Source organism: Rhea pennata, chromosome 3, assembly GCF_028389875.1.
Source record: "Rhea pennata isolate bPtePen1 chromosome 3, bPtePen1.pri, whole genome shotgun sequence".
Lineage (NCBI taxonomy): Eukaryota > Metazoa > Chordata > Aves > Rheiformes > Rheidae > Rhea > Rhea pennata.
In genome coordinates this window covers 19323134-19343821 of record NC_084665.1, presented here as the reverse complement: position 1 = coordinate 19343821, position 20688 = coordinate 19323134, and positions in this window count along the sequence as shown.

Here is a 20688-nt window from a genome sequence, read left to right as displayed (position 1 = left end):
ACAGAATTAATTCCCTTCAAGCTCCTTCTGTACATGGCTGTGACTGACAGAGACGGGTGCTGTTTGTAAGTGTCAGTGGAGCATGACCTCAAGTTAATACGTTGAATGATGAAAGAAAAAAAAAAGATTCATTCAGCATGTGGACTCTGTACTGAGATTAGCCAGAAGTACTGAGCACATCAAAATTGCTATTTTGTCAGCACAGTGCTTGGTGGAAGTTCTAAATATTCCAGCTATTCTAAACCATCATCCTCAAGGCTGTGGCAATTAAAAAAAGAGGAGAATCAAAATAGCATTTCCAATCTAAATGTCACCTTTTTAGATAAAAGGTTTGGACCTGGAGGCTTAGAGCAATACATGACTTCCTGGCAACTGCCACCATCAGCATGATGTGAAGGACTTGCAGTAACATACAAAGAAGTGTTTGCCATGCACAGAGAATGGACCACAAGGTATGTAACCATTCAGTGGCAGATGCTGGTTTAACTCTAGCCTAGTCCAAGAACAAAGGAAATTAGAAGTAATCTCTAAAGTCTGTCTGGCCCTTGCTCTTGCTTCAGTTGCCTGTGGACATTAAGTCCACCGTTCAGATGCTGTCTCTACTAACAGTGGTAGTAGAACTGCTAGGGTCACACGGGCCATGGTACATGACCTCTTCTCTCACTTAAACAATATTCACTAGAGCTGAGTGTCTGGCTGTCTGGCGGTGCACCGCCTGCGTTAGCATTCAGAGTATTGATCTAATCGGTAGCTAGCTAAAAATTTACAAGTTTGGAGGAAAAAAAATCAACGATGTTTTTGGTGATTTCTCCCCAGCTATATAGTTGTTCCTTTCTTAAATCTAAAACACAAGAGAACTGTTAGCAGAAGGACTGGAAGAAATGCAGTTTGCCTCCCTCTTTTGACCAGTTCTAGTAGTAACTATCATTGGAGGTAGGATTGTAGAGAAGATATCAAATCTCTTTCTGTCTGTGGTTCTTATTGTTAACTTTGATAACTACATTCATTTAGGGTCAGATTCTATCTGCATTGCTCCTTTGAAATCTGCAGACATTTGCAGCAGACCATAAATGCAGAATTTAGAGTATAATAACTTAAGTACTATCTGTTCAAAGAATCATGTGTTCACCTCTCCACACTGCCTGCCTCTCCCTCACCCATGCTTTTCTTGCCTTTGTGTCTGATCCTATGTTCAAAAATCTCTGCATCTTCTGTACTTTTTGCAGCCTGTTTAACTGAATGAGCTTCTTCTGTTTCTATTGTCATCTAACAGTTTTTCAAGTCCTTCAAAACAGCAAGACCCACAGTGTTCCTGTCTCTCTTTAAAGGTGATCAAATCCAAAGGCAATGATTATTGCTTTTTCCCATTACCCCTCTTCTACCTCCTCATTTGTAGCTGCTTAAGAAAAGGGGGTGTAAAAAAATCTGCTTGAGAATGAAAGGAATAGTGAATTTCATTTTTGTGGAGGCAGAGATATCTATCCTGGGGTTGATGCAGCTCATTAGACCTAACACATACAGATCTTGGGACTTATTTCTGTTAATAAGCTCTGCTTTTCTTGTTACCAGCCAGCACCTTTTAAGAAAGAGATACAGATTTTCCTGAAGCCTCTTGCCTATTCAGTAGTCATTTCATAAGGGGATACAGTCTACAAAATTATCAGCAATACTTCTGCATGACATCTGTTTTTCCCCCAGTGGTCCCCCATCATGTGCTGACCCTACCCAGTGCTGTTTAGTTTAAAAGACTCAGATTACTGCACAAGCTGACAAAAAATTATCCCAACTCTATGGGCCAGTTTGTCATTCTCTAGACATTTTTCCTCTCTTTTTTTTGTTCATCTGTTCTGCCATCTTCCATACTTTGTGCTTTTAATGTGGGTCACTTGTAATATTATTCACTGTGATGGTGGAATGTTATGCAGACATTGAATGGGAATTCAGTTCTCCCCACTGTGAATGAACAAACACTGGTTGTGCATAATCACCTCACCAGGTAACTGAAAACAAAACAGTTGAAAGGAGATGGAATCTGCATTTACACTTAAATATAATTTATATACTACATAAACACTTGTCAAGCACTTGCTCTAATGATTCACTTACTGTTGTGGTCAAATGCCAACATCATCTACTTCCAAGAATGTATATACACAGAAGACTCATGCTTGCCTCTGAAAGGACTGGTTGGTGGCTTGGTCTAACAGCTGATGAACACCAGAGTTGAGTCAGCAGTAGAGAATTATGATAATAATAAAAAGAAAGACCAGGCAGCATTTCCTAGAGAGCTCTGCAAGCTTGCTGGGACCCTCTTAATAGCCTTGCAAATGCTATGAGTGGTTTGCAGGCAGTTGCCAGCAAATGGTGCAAGTGGGAGAACAGCAGCAGCTCTCCATCTTTCCAGAGTCAAGACTGGGAAAATACTTAGCAGCCTGCAATTCTAGTTGTAAACTAGACTTGCAATGCCATCTCCTGGTTGTACCACACACTAAGGAAAATTTAATATGCTGAACAGCTTACTTCATAATTTATTCCCATTCATGGGCCTGATCTAAAGTCCACTGACATGACTGAGTTTCAAATTAGCCTTTGAAATATGTGGAGGATGAACAGTCACACAGACATTGCCTTTTCGACCATAAATATGAAAGAAAAGGTTTGCTGGCCTTACAATACTCTCTACACATACATTTTAAAATGCAATAAAAACACAACTAGAATTCTTTCTGTGCCAGCACCTCACATAAATGTGTTTTATCATAGTTTCTCACCTTGCGGGAGAGGGAGATCACAGCCTCTTGAGGCATCCCTGATGCTGCAGCTGTCAGGCTTTGTCTGACATTTGTCCTCCCAAATGCTTAGGAATCTCCGCTTCTTTATTACTTCATGGAAAGGAAGTCCTGTAAGCATAAAAAGAAGGACTGTATACTTGTTTGTTTTGTAACATGGGACTATAATATGGAGAAAAGCGTCTAGTTAATATTCTTTTTCTTTCTTTCCTCGTTTACAATGTCTAGCAATATTTCCTGCTAATGTTGGCGCAGGGATGGAGATAGATACTCACTTTCATCTCTGTACAGAATTCTGGCTTTACTGCTCTATAAACTGCTCCAGGAGAATAATAATAATGTGATGTCAAGATTTATAAGAACAATATATTTTTTTTTTTTACATTTTTATACAATTTCAAATTGTATTTGCTTTTAGAGTTTCCTTTTATCTGAACTTCTATTCAATAGAAAGTCAGAGAAAATCTCAAGGAGTTTGTCAGCCTAAGGACATATAGACCTTTGGGAACATGAGCCCATTAGTAGCAGATGGAGTGTGGGCTTGTAGCTTTTGTTGTTCCAGGTCTGCTCTTTAATTATTATCAATTGATTTGGGTCATGTAACTTGCAACTTCCTCAGTGAGTCATTTTTCCCACCTATAAAATGAGGGGTAATCATACTGCTCTATCATAGTCCAAAAGGAGATTCACAGCACTTCATTCTTCCACATTCATTAGAGACTCAGATAGTCAACTGAGTGACATTATTCTTTATAAAGACTCTCCAGAAAATGTAAACCTAAATGAAATCAACAATGATTGTATTTCTAAACCCATACTGTCTTTGCTCTGCAGCTGAATAACACCAAATTCACCTGGTAAGAGCTCATTCTTTCCTTGCTTTACATGTGTGTGAACAGGTGATGTATTTTAAATGAGATTTACTTTCATGACAGGAATTGCATTGACAGTTTGCATTGAAGATGATAAGCTAAATGAGGTGCTGAAGAGTAGAACTAGCTTCCTCATATTGGTTTACTTTTAATTAAACCATACAGGAGGTTAATTTTGGATTGATCCCTGCCTTATACCATCTATAAGATCCAAATCATCCTTCCATAAAATCTTTGATCATCTCATTTTCTTTATGCCAGTTAACCCTCCCAAGACACTGATAGCTCATACAAAAAATTAGAAGAATAACAGTTTGTTTTTATGTACTTCCACAAAAACTACAGTAGCTTTCTTCTATTTTTTTCTCAAGTGAAATGGCAACTGTTAACAATTTCAGTTAGATAGAAATCCATTTTTCCAGCCAGGTCTACTTTAAGAATGTAGTAATGCACTGGAAATCATTAAATCATTTCTCATTTTAATTGAAAATAAATGATATTATATGAAACTCTAGCGACCTCTAAATGGAACTGAAACCTTTTAGGTCCCCAGTACAGATCTCTACCACTCAGGCTAATAAGTAACCAGCAGCAGTGGATGTGTTATTATCCATAGGGATCAGCCTCATGAGGGAAAAACTCAGTCAGCAGACTTGAAGGATATATGATACATACTTCATCACACATAATACAAACATTTGTGAATAATCAAAGAAACATGCAGATTCAGGAAAGCCCTGGCTTGGCTCCATGTTGGACAAGAACAAAGTAGGGCTATATAAACACTGGTTCTGTGTCCTTCACACTTATTCTCCCTCCCCACAGCTCCCTCCTACCCATAACATCAAGCTCTACTACAGTCTCCAGCTTTTGCTCTTTTAATCTGCCTTATCTGCCTGCTGGGCCTGCTCCCCCCTGCACATGCTGCTCCCCTCTCCATGGGAGGAGCCACCAGCTGTAGGATGCAACATGGAGCTGCACACCAGCAGCTGAGCTGGCACAGAAAAGCTGGAGAGCTGGAGGATGCTCACTGCAGATGTCACCAGTCAGGAATCTAGCTGCCAAATTCTAACAAGCTTCTGCTGAGGGGGTCCAAAATGCAATTAGTCAGAGCTTACGACTTGGCCAATTCATGTTTTCCTGGGGACTACAAAAGGGGCTTGCCAGGTACTGGAGATACTTCTTTCTACAAAGCTTGGAAGAAGTAACACTTCCAAGTGACAGTGTGTATGATTTTTAACTAAATTAAGAATCAACAGATCTGACATACTTTCACCTTTTTACATAGCTGAAAAATCTTAGATTAAGTTTTCCAAAGTCTGGCAAAGATATAAGAAGCAGGGAAAGCATTAAGTAACATTTTAGGTAACTCTACAATGTCCACCTTTTATCATAGTGCCCTAGATACAAATCTTACCTCACTGTGGGAAAGGCTCCCCTTGCCTTCAATCCCAGAGCCTGAAGCAAAGGACAGGCATCTTGAACCTCTTTGCTGCCTCCAATAGTCATGTCTGAAAATTTTTTAGGAACAAAACACAGTGTGCGCTTCACCCAGAGGGCACAAAACTAGGCCTGGATGCAGGCTTGAAGCAGGAACAGTCTCCGCACTGTTAAAACTGCTAGCATAGCCCTGGTACAGTTCTGGCCCGGGTCAGCTAGCACTCTTCCAGTGCTGTACATAGATGTCTGACTTTCGAAGTTGGCACAAGCTACAGACCATTCTATCAGGCAGTCTGGATGCAGCTACCTTGTTTTGGAAGGTATGATCTTAGTTGCACCTTGCCAGTTGACATTCATTACTGGTAGAGAGACAATCAAACAGGCTCGTAACTACAAAAATGACTGTGACCACCCAGGCAGATGCTGTGTCCTGCAGTTTGCCCCCCACCCACTCACCCTTTCACTTATCATCAAAGAAACAAGCCAGTGGTTCTCAGGTTGTTAAATACGCCAAGAAAAGCAGTTAAACTACCTATCTGGAATAAGAGCTTTTAAAATTACAGCAAAAGAATAAGGAGGAAGTTCATTTTTATACTTATAGCACGAGGCCTATCACACACATTTTGGCCAGAGAGGAACCTGAGGATCATTTCTTGGAGTGTTTAATAAATGTCATCAGCATGTTTTCCCATTCTGTTCTTATTGAGGCATTTTGGCAAAGTGCTGAGAACTATCCGTAAGGAAAAGGTTATGGATGCTGACATGTAGAGGCAGATAGGGTTATAAGAGCTTAAACTTGAGTAATCTTCCAGAATCAAAAAGTAACAATATCAAAGGTAAGAATGACAGATGATGTTTTAAAATTGTCTACAAGAGCCTAAACATCATAATGGGAAAAACAAATTAAAAAAAAAAGGAATTCTAAAATGATCTGAAGGGAAATTGTAGGCAGAATATCAAGGATCCTTTGCAAATAGATAATCCTCATTAAAAAAAAAAAAAAAAGAACTGTTTATCTGAGGAGTAAAGAAAATGCTTAAATCAGTGCCATCCAGAAATGAATTAAAACCAGGATGTTCAAGTCCAAAGGGAAACTTTATAGTGGGAGTTTGGAAAGCGAGTATGATTTGGTCTGTCATCTTTCTTTCTCTTTGAATCCAATGACACATATGGTGCTGAAGAGTTTCAAACCTGTATGGCTGAAGATAAACAAACTGATTTTTATTTAAAGTAGGTGACTAAGTGAGAAGGAAAATGAGAACCATCTCTCTGGCGACATCAGTCACAAATCAGCCAGACCTACCTCAAGGCTGCAAAAGTTGGGAAATATAACAACCACCTACAAAATACACTAAAAATTCTTCTGGAGGATATGGCAGTCCACTTCAATTAGGACGGGAGTTTTGAAGATCTATTGCAGAGGTAACAGTATTGGTAAAAGCAAAAAAAAAAAAAAAAAAAAACTGCTGAAGAAAGATGCTGCTTTGAGAAGAGAAAAGAAAGCCTATTCCTGTGTTTAAACCATTCAATTACAGTATCTGCATGGATTAACATTGCAGGAGGTGAAGAAAGCCTGCAGCCAGCTCCAAAACCTGATACTGCCTTGAAATGTGAATATTGAGCAGCAATTATACAAAAGCTCTTACTAGGCAAGTTTTGGTGGGAGAAAACTTTAAAAGTAAATTGTAAAGAACAGCCTGATCAGAAATGAGGCAGTTCTGTATGGAATATCAATTGCCACGCCAGAGGGAAGAAATGAAAGGAATGTGCTAAGAATGTCAATGATGACCCTGTGGTAAAGCAGTGAAACTCTCCAAAGCATGTAGTTAGACAGCTGCCACTGCAAGTCACCAGCATATGCATCCAACCCTTCCTGCAGCAGGAGGGAAGAGCTGCACAGTAGAGACCCATGTTCCAGGACAGCAAGAAAACCCTTACCTGTAGGGGAAAAAGGCAGGGTCACTCCCAAAACGTCTTGGAGGTTCGATCTCTCACAGATACACAGCACACTATCAAGAGGAAATGGAGCATTCTACCTTTCTGATTTGCCATAAGAATAAAGATCAAACAAAGAAAGTTAAGAAAGTTAACAGCCTAGATTAAGGTGAATGCATTGTAGTTCCCAGATACAGGCAGGTGCTTTTGTGGAGTTCTGCACATACAGAAAACTTAGGGAAACCCAAACCATCTTGTAACCTTCTAACAGCCATAGATCAGTTTTCTTACATTTTTTTTGCTCAGGACAAAATAGGCAAGTGTGCTGCTTTGCTAACATTGAGTCCTACAGCAATGTAGCTTCTCGTAATGAATAAGCAAGCTCAGATTCTCTTCTGCATCTTAATCCACTCAGAGGAGAATTACAACTGCTACAACTGCCTGACTTTTCCATTTGCATGGGCCAGTTTTGGCCCAAAGCAGATTAGTGCACTAAAAGACTGCTAAAACGCCGTTTGGCCGTTGTCCATGACAGACAAAAACAGAGTCCAGTGAGCCCCTTTCTTCTGCCTATATTCAATACTCCCAATATGCTCCCTGTCCCAGGCCTGTAGAAGGGCTGTCTGGTAAGCTGCCGGCACCAGTATGAACGGCAGCCAGGCAGACAGTATCAACCCAGCTCTTTCTGGACCAGAGAATCGCAAAAGCAAGAGAGAAGAGCAGGAAACATGGTTGCTTCCTACTGGATCTTCTGTTAGTTCAAGGACTAAAGGACCTGCCTCTTCTCCTGTGTCTGTTTTGCATTTGTGAAGCAGGGGCCATAGTGCTTGTGGCCTTTTGAAGAACACTCTGACACTGATGGAGTTAAGAGAGAAATGAAAGGAGAACACTGCTGTAGCTAAATAGATGCAAATTTCCTTCCCACTGATGGATTTATGTGGTGTAAAATACACAGTTGTAAACTCTGAAACCTCACGAACCAGCAGAGTTAAGATCAGAGGCACCATCTTAACTCTTCTCTCTTGCATGTCCGTATTACAACACATCTTTGATGACATGATTATATATGGCTTCTAAAATAATATAATATCAGGCAGTTTTGTTCTACAGCCTTATTTATTACTTCTGAGTCTGTTGTCTCTAGTTAATCTTTTCCTGCCTGGAAGAACATCACTCCATCAGTGAATCAGCATCTCCAGGGAGGAAACGAATTGGAGTCACATTCATAATATACAGCAAATCACTGTCTTAACACTCAGTTAATGTTCCACAGTGGATTAAGAATTATTGTCCTAGTATTTCAGCTTAGTCCAGATTTAGTGTCCCAGTGGAAGAATTAAGGAGTAGATGAAACAGTGCATGCAAAGATAGTTTCCAGAGCAATAGAGGAGCATGTTGCTATCACAGTCACTAAGGCAGGTACATATGACTGAGGAGATGCACAAAGCGCTTACCTTTTCACAAAGGCTTGAATAAGGGAAGAAAAATGCATTCAGACACCACATGAGATTTCAACAGTACTCCTGGAAAACAAACAGATAAGCTATTTAAACAAAAAGATTTTGATGAGTGCCATTATAGACAGAAATATGACTAGCGCCTTCACAGTCCATGTGTTATTATGCATCATCCAGTTGGATACCGAACGTCTTGGCTACAGAAAAGATTTCTTTACAGCAGCTGAAAGACACATCCTAAAACTTTACTCACAGAATATTCTCCAGAGGAGTGATATCTCCAGTGAGTAATCTAAATTTGGGAAACATTTTCTTTCAAATTCCTATCTCTACTCAAGGAATATTTCTGCAGCTCCGTATCACACATTTGTTTATCTGGCTTCTGCTTCCTCTCTCTCTTTCTGCCTCTGACATGCTCTTGCATGTCTCCCATGACTCAGGGTTGTTGAACTATTTGTGTTCTGACGGAATTCTGAGCTGTAAAGCCCAGGAAGAAATCTCCCCTTAGAGCTCCATATGATCCTCACTCTTTCTGCAATTTCAAATAACAGCTATGCCACTGTGAGCTCATACTTCTGACTCACAGCTCCTAATCTATTTCCCTCAAGCCAGCTTTGGCAGAATCATCACCCTCATGTCTTCTGCTGACTAAGCACTAAGCAAAATGAAATCCTGAGCTCTCTGAGTGTTCCTTCTTGCTCTCTTTGTTTTGTATAACTAAGAATGCTACAATGTCCCTTATCCTTCATGTCAAGCAGACAGCTCTAGTTATTCTCTTTTCCACATTTGACTATACCTAAATCCTGATGATTCTCCTTTTGCAATGTTTCTAAGACTCAATGCAGCTCATGCTCTTGCCCACTTTTACCTTAACTCCTACCTTACGTTACTTCCTCTCTTTCTAGCCTCTCTAACACTGCCATCAGCTCAGGGCACAGCTTCCAAATCAACCTCATGCCCTGCATGGTGATCATATCGTTGATATTCTTCTCATGTTATCTTCCATTTTCAACTACAGCATTATTTTCTACACATCTCTGCTTTCCACAGTCCCTTTATTATTCTGCTTGTCTGTCTCGGACATTTACTTTGCTGTTCTCTCCTCCATTCTGACAACAGGGCTGACTTTCAGCACCAAGTATAACTTGCTTTTCACTCCTGTTGCCATGAAATAAGAGTACATCTCCATTTTCTCAACCTTGTAGATCAGCAACTCCCCATCTGCCAGTGGAGCTGTCCCTGTCCCAGGTGCCATGCGCAATGACACATATTGCCCTATCTTCCTTCAAATCCCTTTTCAAAATCTATTTCCTTATACAGCAGAAGGAGACAGCATACAATTAGAATAACCAAAAAAACATGATACCATTGTCCTTTTTGAGGGAACTGCAGTCATGTGTTTCTCCCCTGTACTGCTAAAAAATCTGCTCTGTAACAAGAAGGAAGATGAGAAATTGTGTTATTATGTCATGTAACAATATGCAGAGACTTAGAAGGAAACATCAAATTTCTAGGTTCATTCTGAATTGACTGTCCTTTCACTGAGCTATACAGTGTCTTTGATGAACTATACAGTTTAACACACTACTACTAGCTCCATTACCATCAGAGCCATTTTGCATGCCCGTTCCTGGGAAAACCATGTGGGGCTGTTTGTTCCATTGAAATGCATTACATATTTTCCACTTACCCTGTGCAAGCTAAGCACAGATACAGGCTTACATGCCATTATGTGTTAGTCTCTTAGCTGAATCTATAGTTTAGCTGTTTACTAACTGTACTAATTTCATTTTCTGTTATCAGTTCATCCATGTCTGCATCCAAGATGTTATTATAAACTGCCACATACCAGATACCAATCTTAAACATCCAGGAACTCCTTCATTAAGCTGTCTTATTGAAATTTCTTTTAGAAGAAGATAAAGGGAGTGCAGTCCATTTTTTACATTAAGAGGGAGTTTCCTCCTACAGTCCCAGGAACGTGCAAGGCTCCTAAGGTCTTCCTGTTATCATGGCAAAAAGATTTCTGATGAGTTAGTTCCCAGTACTAACAGGTGGGCCATCACTTTGAAGCTGGCCTCTTGTGCCACTGCTCAGCACTGCTCATGTTGTCTTGTCATGGGCTTGACCTTGACCACAAAGTAGGCTAGTAAGTGCATTTATAGAAAGCAGTCTTAATAGCTGGATTTTGGAAGAGGAATATGAATACAGTCAGTCATGCATTATGTCTGTCCTTCATTTTCTGCACTGCTCCATTCCTCATGCTTAAAAGAAGAAAGGTTTGTGACTAAGCGAAATGACTTTCTTGTCCAAGAAAATGGAGGGACAGCCTCCTCTCACATGGGAAGGCAGATAATGCTGCTAGTGTAAATGAATGAAATGGACTCTTATGAGCTCTTTGGCCTGTGTTTTCCACCCTCACTACTGTATGATTCATCTAATTAAGGTACACAGCCTGGAAAACAAGAGGCAATTTGAAACTTCTACTTATTAGTTGGCTATGAATGGGATTTTTTTCCCCCTCTTGGCTGTCTTCATTTTATCTACAGCAGTTCTTCATGACTCAGTCAGGCTCCAGAAGGGCCCATGGTTATGTGGGTTGCCTCTGGCAAAGGCAGTAGCAGGCAAGTAAGTGTCTGTCTGACTTTTACTTCTCTCTGAAAACAAACACTGAAAAGCCTATTCCCTGTGCGGCTGACCCAGCTGTCCTGTCTCGCCTCCTTGTTGGGATGCAAGATGATTAATCTCCTTCTACATAGTTCAGTACTTAAAGCCTATGTGAAGGGGGCACAAGGGCTTTCAGATGGAGCAAGAGTAAAGAAAGACTTGTTTTATGCTTAATGAAGAAATAATTTCCTTAAGAACAAAAAGCTCTCTGAAGCCAGTGCTTATAAATTGCTTAATTGGAAATACACATAACAGTCCTATGAGGATTATCTGAGTGCTTCTGGCTGGAATTAAGAGTCAGGAAAGAAAAGTTATTTTAGACATACTAATAAAACAGGAAGTTGTGAAAGCTTCTGGGATATATACAGATGTTTTATTTTATGCTTGGCATACAAAGTTGAGTTTTAACCAATTCACTTCTGGTTTGCAAGGCCTGCTGATGAGCCTTGAGGCAGAGAGAAGGGACAGACCCGCTGAGCAGAGGTCTCTAACTCCAGAAAGTTTCAGTGATATTTTGCTAAGCTGAGCTTTTCAGCTACTGTGCCTGCTACCATTACCTAAAAGTACTTAAAAATGAAGCTTTGGGAGCTGAGATTCAATCAAATGTGCCCAAAACATGGCTGTGTGTGTCTTCAGCAGCGCCCTTCGCCTTCCCGCAGGAAGCTGTACAAGGAGAAATACAGTACAGGGCCGCGGGGTCCGGCCCCCCAGAGCTGCTCCCGCAATGGCGCCTGCCGCCCCGGTCGCGCCACCCTGTGGCTGCTTTTGCTGATTTGGACTTGGCGGCCATACCGCGAGCGCAAGCTACGCCACCGCGGCGCGGCGGGGCCGGGCAGCGGCCGCCATGGCGCGGCTTCCCGCCGGCGGGGTCGCGGCGCCATCTTGCGGCCGGCGGCGGACGCGGCTGAGGCGAGACCGGGCTGGTTTCCTGCTGCAGCGACCTTCAGGGCGTCGCGAGTCTGTGCGGGAAGAACCTGAAAGTGTTTTGGAGAAAAATAAAAAGAAAGACGGATTAATCACGGCTTGGGGAAACGATCATCGCTAAAGCCGGTTTAACAGTCACCCGTCCCGAGTCGCGAGGCTGGACCTGAGGCGAGGCCCCCTACCGGCGTGGGCGGGGGCCGTTGGGCGGCGGCCGTTGGGCGGCCTCGTGCCTGGCCGCAGCCTGGACAGGCAACGAGCAGGGGGAAGCAAGGGGAAGGCAGCAGCCTTCATACTCCCTTCTTGTTTTTATCCTGGCTTGCCCAGCTGGGTGGCCTCTGCCTTATGAGTTACGTGCTTTTATTTTCTCTTCTATTGAAAGGCAGCTTCTGAATTCAAAAGGCCTGTAAGGCTCTTGGGGTGCTCCCAGTGAAGAGTGGGGAGGGAGGGGAAGGTTTACATGGATCCGCTTCAGAGCTTTGGCAATGCTGGGACTGATCGCAACAGGGCTGATGGCTTTCAGCAGAATTGAGGAAGCCATCTAATAGATGACAGTCAGGAAAAAAACAGCCTTCCAGTCAAAGCCACAGAGGAAAAAAAATAGTTCAAGCATTTGAAGTGTAAAACTGATACATGGCTTCCATTTTAAAATACACTTTTTTTCTTGCATTAGCTGGTGGGAACACATTGATTAGCAGCCCTCCCAGGTTCAACAATTCTTGATATTACTGAGGCTGATAGAAAATCCTACACTGATGAAAAATGCTGCTACAGACTGTAGCTGCAGGTGTTGCTGATTTTACAGAGTCTGACCCAATCTTCCTAAAGGCAGGGAATTGCCTCCTTGACTGAGATGAGTCTTCCTGCCAGCTCCACCAAAACCTGGCAAAACCAGCCACCTGTGCTGGCTGAGTCCTGCCCAGTCAAGGCAGCATCTTCTTACTCAGAGGGCAAAAGAGAAAAAGAAATAATCTCACCTCATCCATGATGCTGGCATATGCTTTATGTATTGTTTGTATTCTGTGTGGTAGTTATCAGAGTTTTAAATTTGCATATTCATCCCCCACAAATCCTTTCTCACAAAGACAGTGAGGAGAGCAAAGGCACAGGACATGATGGAAGTGTCTTCTTAACGCTAAACATCCATGCAAGGGGGCTAGGAAAGGGCAAAAACAGCTTTAGGTTGGCACCTTAAATTTTAATTAGTGTTTTATACTCCCAAGGGGTGAAATGTGTGGGAGTAAAATTGAGACTTTTGAAGCCTGGTTTGGGTTTCTCAAAGAACACAAATCTACTGCTAGAATTCAGCAAAAATTCTGTTAATTCATAGAAAAGGCTAGTTGGGTAATTTTTCTGAGAAATCTGCTTTGACCTCTCTGATCCCAAATTTGTGTTATGTACCGTATCTTTCACTTTCCTGGGCTCATTAGATTTGAACAAGAAAGCCTGAGTAAGCATATGGATTTCTGGGTGTTTAGGGGACAGAGTTTTAAACTGAAACTCATGGAAGCAGAGCTCTTTCTTCCTGTCATTTCTACTTTCCTTTTATTAAATCCCAGTTTATGCATGGAGTGTAATTTTGTGTGTCTGTCACCATGTAGCGCTCTGCCTGCTGGTACAGAAACAAGCCAAAGGCAATAGCGATCAAGGACACTGAGTTTTACCCATGAGAGGAATTCCAGGGAAAAGATTTTATCAAGCAGTTATTGGTGAGATATTTAATATTTGGAAAGATATGCATCACAGCTGAAAATAACACCTAAGGTCTGTAAACTCATATGTAAGAGTATGAAAGACTATTTACAATGTTACTGCCTAACACCATCCAGACAGAAGAACAGAGCTTTTTGTCCTATAACTGTTCATTTGCTGCTCCAGTAGCATTACTTCATTGCTAGAGAGCCTATAAGTACTTCTTGCATGAACTGAGCCTAATTATGTTGGACTTTGTGTACATACAATGTACACAACAATATGCTTCCACCAGACATCTTTGAGATGCAATCAGTAAAGAGAGACAGAGGAGGAAAAGGCAGACCAACCTACATTTGTCCCAGGACCAGAGATGTACAGAATATGGGTTGCAGGTCTGGGATATGGACTGCTACATTTTACAAGCCTAAAATCTAGACTTTAAAGTCTATACTGAAAAGGAAAACCAGATTGGGAAGGTACTACAACATGATACAGCTTTGCTCAGTTACGCAGCTCCTACCTTTCAGCTGACATGGGACAGCACTTCCATGCTGGAGAAGATATTTCTGTAAACAAATTCTGCACAAATTATAAAAATCTTACAAACAGTGCTTTTTAATTCTAACTTGTCCTATCAAAACAGGCTTTATTGGGAAAAATATTTTCATCAAAATTGCATTTTTTGTCAAAAAAAGTCTGACTTAAAAGAATAGAGGATAAAGGGGAGATCCAGTGGACCTACTGTATTTGGATTTCAAAAAGCTTTTGGCAAGCTTCCACACCAAAGGTTATTAAAGAAATAAAGTTGATGTAGGTCTGGAGGAAAACTTATTTCGTGGATTGAAAGTTGGTTACAGCACAGCAAGCAAAGGGTGGGATTTAGTGGTCAATTCAGAGAAAAGCTGATTGTGGGATCAGTGCTGGAAGCAGTTTTGTTTGACATCATCAGTAACCAAAGAAGGCAGTGAGCAATGAAATCTCTGGGTTTGCAATGGTACTGGGCTCTTTCAGGTAAGCAAACAGCACACAGGTAGAAAAAGACACCAGAAGGACCCCTCCAAACTGAGAGAGCAAAAAAAAAAGTGTCAGATAAGCTTAAATATAGATAAATGTATGTTAATGCCCCGGTGTGTTATGGAAGTGACTGTACTAGCAGGCTGAAAAGGGAATTAGACAAAATTTTTGGAGACTAGATCCCTAGAGAGGAAAAGGACTAAAGGACTTGGACCCTCTGTCGTCCCAACAGTTGTGGATACTGAGGGAGTAAGCAGGGAATGGGCTGTAGAAAGCAACCAGACTCATGTGTTGTCCTTACACAGCCTTTCCTATTGCCAGTGTTGGAGACCAAGCACTGGGCTGGATGGACCCAGCAGTCTGATGCAGTAGTGTGTTTTTTATGTTCGTATTTTGACAAAATTTCTGATAGAAGAAAGTCTTTCAAAGACTTTCAAAGATAATTGAAAGAGTTTCAACTATCAGAATATTTTGCTTTATAAAGAAAATTTCAACTTTTTTTAAAAAAAATCTGCTATTATTGAGGTATTTAAATGCATGTAGCTTCCATTTATAATACTTTGAAACTGTAATACATGATAAAATGGTAAAAAGCAAAATATTACATTAAAGATTATGCTATTCTTTAAGAAATACTTTGATAGTTCTGTATCAGTTTTCTTTGTAAAGCTTAATTCATACAAAACTTGATATTTTGAATTTTCTTTCTGATTCAGAATTGAAGCCTGTTGCAATATTGTCATTTCATTTAAGAGCCAGGCCTGGAGCGCAGCTCCCAGAGTGCAGTGAACAGAGGCAGCGAACAGACACAGCAGTTTGCGCAGCAGTTCGTGCAGGAGGAGCGCAGTTAGGTGCAAGAGGACATCTTCTTCCAGCGCCGGTAGTGCCCACTCTTGCTAACATGGTTGTAACTCGCCATAAAGCATATTTGCCAGTAGCTGTGGGAATTGCTACATCAGCTGTGTCAGAAGCATCAACCCAGACAGAGCCTCTTGCAGCAGACGCTGCCCTACAGGTGCCAGGCTGCAGGGAGTGCTTGGAGCCTCTCCAGAAGGCCTGGACTGATGGGCCGCCCTCTTGCAAAAGGTGTGCTGTTGTTGAGGATTTGTGTCATCAAGTCAAAGAGTTGTGGGATGAAGTCAGTAGACTGCAAAACATGCGAGAAAGTGAGCAGGAGATAGAAAGGGTGTTCTCAGAGACCATGCTGCTCCCAGAGTCCCAATCTCCTGCAGCAGGGGAGTTGCTGGAGGACTCTGTGAGGAGTGAAATAGTACAGCACAGCACTGTTGAAGAAGGCTAGAACCTAGTTGCTTCTTGAACAAAAAGAAGAAAGGCCCCTAACCCTCCTGTAGATCTGGAGTTACAGTTGAAGAACAGGTTTAGTGCACTCCAGGATGAGGAGAACCCAGATCTGGCCTCAAGGGAGGCAAGTGGGCTGTCTGAGCCTGTGTCTTGAGTGACCACTCGGAAGAGGCGACAAGTGGTGGTAGTGGGTGATTCCATGCTGAGGGAGACAGAGGTGCCTATCTGCCCCCTCCTCCAGAGAGGTTTGCTGCCTGCCGAGGGCGAGGATACGAGATGTGACTGAAAGGCTGCCAAGGCTTGTCGGCTCATCAGACTACCACCCTCTGCTGCTCTTTCACGTGGGTGCTAATGATACAGAGAACAAACTAGAGACAATCAGGGAAGATTTCAAGGCCTTGAGCACAGTGGTCAAGGGTCTAGGAGCCCAGGTGATCTTTTCATCGGTCCTGCCAGTTAGGGGGAGGCATGTGAGGAGGAACAGGAAGATTTCCCAAATCGACAACTGGCTACGCTGCTGGTTTTGGCAACAGGGTTTTGGATTCTATGACCATGGAACATGGTTTGAAGGCCAACAACTGGTGGGGAGAGATGGGATTCACCTCACCAAGCGGGGCACATTTGCCTTTGCTAACAGGTTGACCAGCCTAGTAAAGAGGGCTTTAAACTAGGTAGGAGGGGGGAAGGGACTGTCATACAGAGAGGGTGGACAACAAAACACAACTTGGGTTGGGGGACCTCCAATGGGTGCGGGCAGCTGGGGATGTGCATTTGGGACATGGCTATGGGTGACCGCTGTACACCCTGGGAAACCTGCAGGCATGACCACCTCTCTGAAATGCCTGTACACCAGTGCACATAGCATGGTGAACAAACAGGATGAGCTGGAGATCTGTGTGCAATCGCAGGGCCATGATCTCACTGCAGTCACGGAGACGTGGTGGGATAGCTCACATGACTGGAATGCTGCCATGGATGGCTATGTGCTTTTTAGGACAGACAGGCCAGGAAAGCGAGGTGGTGGAGTTGCTCTTTATGTGAGAGAGCAACTGGAATGCATCGAGCTCTGCCTAGGTGTGGAGGAGGAGGAGGCAGTCGAGAGCTTATGGGTAAAGATCAAAGGGCAGGCTAGCACCGGGGACACTGTTGTCGGTGTCTACTACAGGCCACCTGACCAGGAAGAGAAAGTTGATGAGGCCTTCTAGAGACAGCTGGAGGTAGCCTCAAGATCACAGGCCCTGGTTCTCATGGGAGACTTCAACCACCCTGACATCTACTGGAGGGACAACACAGGCACAAACAGTCCAGGATGCTCCTGCAACGCATTGATGATAACTTCTTGTCATAAATGGTGGAGGAGCCTATAAGGAAGAGTGTCCTGCTGGATCTTGTCCTTACCAACAGAGAGGGACTGGTTAGAGATGTGAAGGTTGGGGGCAGCCTTGGCTGCAGTGACCACGAGATGGTGGAGTTCAGGATCCTGCAGGAAAGAAGGCAACAAGCAGGATTGCAACCCTGGCCTTCAAGAGAGTGGACTTTGGGCTCTTCAGAGACCTACTTGGTAGAGTCTCATGGGTTAAGGCCCTAGAAGGAAGGTGGTCCAGGAGAGCTGGCTAATATTCAAGCATCACTTCCTCCAAGCTCAAGAGGTGTGCATCCCTCTGAGTAAGAAGTGCAGCAAAAGGGGCAGGAGACCTGCATGGGTGAGCAAGGAGCTCTTGGCCAAATTCAGACAGAAGAAGAAAGTACAGAGAATGTGGAAGAGCGGACAGGCTATTTGGGAGGATTACAGGAATGCAGTCAGAGTATGTAGAGATGTGGCGAGGAAGGCTAAGGCCCTGTTGGACTTGAGTCTGCCAAGGGATGTCCAGGACAACAGGAAGGGCTTCTTCAAATACATCAGCAGCAAGAGGAGGACTAGGGAGAATGTTGGCCTGCTGCAGAATGGAGTGGGGGCTCTGGTGATAAGGGATACAGAGAAGGCAGAATTACTGAATGCCGCCTTTGCTTCAGACTTCACTGCTAAGGGCAGCCCTCAAGAATCCCAGAGCCTGGAGACAAGGGAGAAAGTCTGGAGAAGGGAAGACTTTCCTTTGGTTGAGGAGGATAGGATTAGAGACCTTCTGTGCAGGCTAGACATCCACAGATCCATGGGCCCGGATGGGATGCACCCACAGGTACTGAGGGAGCTGGCAGATGTTGTTCCCAGGCCACTCTCCATCATCTTTGAGAGGTCCTGGAGAACTGGAGAGGTGCCTGAGGACTGGAAGAAAGCCAATGTCACTCCAGTCTTCAAGAAGGGCAAGAAGGAGGACCCAGGCAACTCTAGGCCAGTCAGCCTCACCTCCATGCCTGGAAAGGTGATGGAACAGCTCCTTCTGGATGTCATCTCCAGGCATATGGAGGAGAAGAAGGTGATCAGGAGTAGCCAGCATGGATTCACCAAGGGGAAATCCTGCTTAACCAACCTGATAGCCTTCTGTGATGGAATGATTGGCTGGCTAGATGAGGGGAGAGCAGTGGACATTGTGCACCTTGACTTCAGCAAGGCTTTTGACACTGTCTCCCATAACATCCTCCTAGAGAAGCTCGGGAAGTGTGGGTTAGACGAGTGGACAGTGAGGTGGATTGAGCACTGGCTGAAAGGCAGATCTCAGAGGTTCATCATCAGTGGCGTGGAGTGTAGTTGGAGGCCTGTGCCTAGTGGTATCCCACAGGGCTCAGGACTGGGTCCCATCCTGTTCAGCTTATCCATCAATGACCTGGATGAGGGGACAGAGTGCCTCCTCAGCAAGTTTGCTGAGGATACCAAGGTGGGAGGAGTGGCTGATCCACCTGAGCGCTGTGCTGCCATTCAGAGAGACCTGGCCAGGCTGGAGAGCTGGGCGGAGAGGAACCTCATAAGGTTCAACAAGGACAAGTGCAGAGTCCTGCACCTAGGGAGAAATAACCCCAGGCACCAGTACAGGCTGGGGCTGACCTTCTGGAGAGCAGCTCTGCAGAGAAGGACGTGGGGGTGCTGGTGGATGACAAGTTGACCTTGAGCCAGCAATGTGCCCTTGTGGCCAAGAAAGCCAATGGTCTCCTGGGGTGCATTGGGAAGAGTGTTGCCAGCAGGTGGAGGGAGGTGATCTTGCCCCTCTACTCAGCCCTGGGGAGGCCTCATCTCGAGTACTGTGTCCAGTTGTGGGCTCCCCAGTCCAAGAGAGACATGGAGCTACTGGAAAAAGTCCAGCGTAGGGCTACGAGGATGATGAGAGGGCAGGAGCACCTGCCCTATGAGGAACGGCTGCGAGAGCTGGGCCTGTTTAGCCTGGGGAAGAGAAGACTGAGGGGGGGATCTCATCAATGTGGCTAAGTACCTGAAGGGAGGGTGTCAAGGGGACGACGGGGACAAACTCTTTTCCATTGTCCCATGTGACAGGACAAGAGGCAATGGGCAGAAATTGAAGCACAGGCAGTTCCGCCTGACCGTGAGGGGGGAATTTCTTCCCTGTGAGAGTGACGGAGCACTGGAACAGGTTGCCCAGAGAGGTTGTGGAGTCTCCTTCCCTGGAGATCTTCAAGGCCCGCCTGGATGCAACCCTGTCTAACATGCTGTAGGTGACCCTGCTGAGCGGGGAGGTTGGCCTAGATGATCTCCAGAGGTCTCTTCCAACCTTACTGATTCTATGATTCTAACAGAAACATCAATTTCCAGTCAACTCTAGTGATTATTTCCTTTTCTAGTGCTTTTCAACCTTTTCTTCTCCCATCCCAGAAGCTTGCAGTATTTTAATCTGTATTTCTTGTTTGCACATAATGTACAGTGTAATGGGGGCAAGGGGTTTAGCTCAATATTATTTGGAATCTCCTCTATTAATTTGGCACCAAAGAGCAAGAGCTTCCACTGCCTAAGTTAAAAATAGCCTCAGAAAGGAGTAATATCAACTGTCTGGCTGCTCATTCCTATTGCCAGAGTGTCCTGTCCATACTGTTTCCCCTACTTCTGTTTAACTGGAGGAGTTGCTTCCTCAAAGCAATCTTGCCATACTCTACCTTCCAGTCCTTCTCATCTGTTTTTCCCCCAGATTTCCTTTTGAGAGTCTAACAGCTCTGTGATACCATTCCTCCTCCTCTTAGCTTTGCAGGGGAATCTACCTGTCTCACTCTGTGGGTGGGCATAGCTGCTATATGGAACATACTCAGTTATCTTCTCTCTATATGCAATCATGAGGCTCACTAAAAATCTTCCCATTAATAAAAAACCATCTGCTTCACAAGCGATCCATGGCAGAATATGAGTAGATTTTATTAAAGCTGGAACTGAGACTTATTCTGGAAAATTACCATTCATTTTTCAATTTAAGCAGCTTTTTGGAGTAGCCCTCAGAGAAACCCGGCTTACTGGCTTCAGAGCAGCTTTCTGAGAGTTAGAAACAGCTATGCAAGTCCTGGGAGCTAGATTCCTGGGAAGGCTGTGCTCAGTCATCCGTGTCCTCAGCTGTGTGTGGTGGTACAGGGAGATGCAGTGTGTGTTCCCAGAAGGTGTTGCTGCTGTGCTGGCCATGTAGCCACAGGCTGAGTAGCAAACCAGCATGGGATGCAGCAAGCATA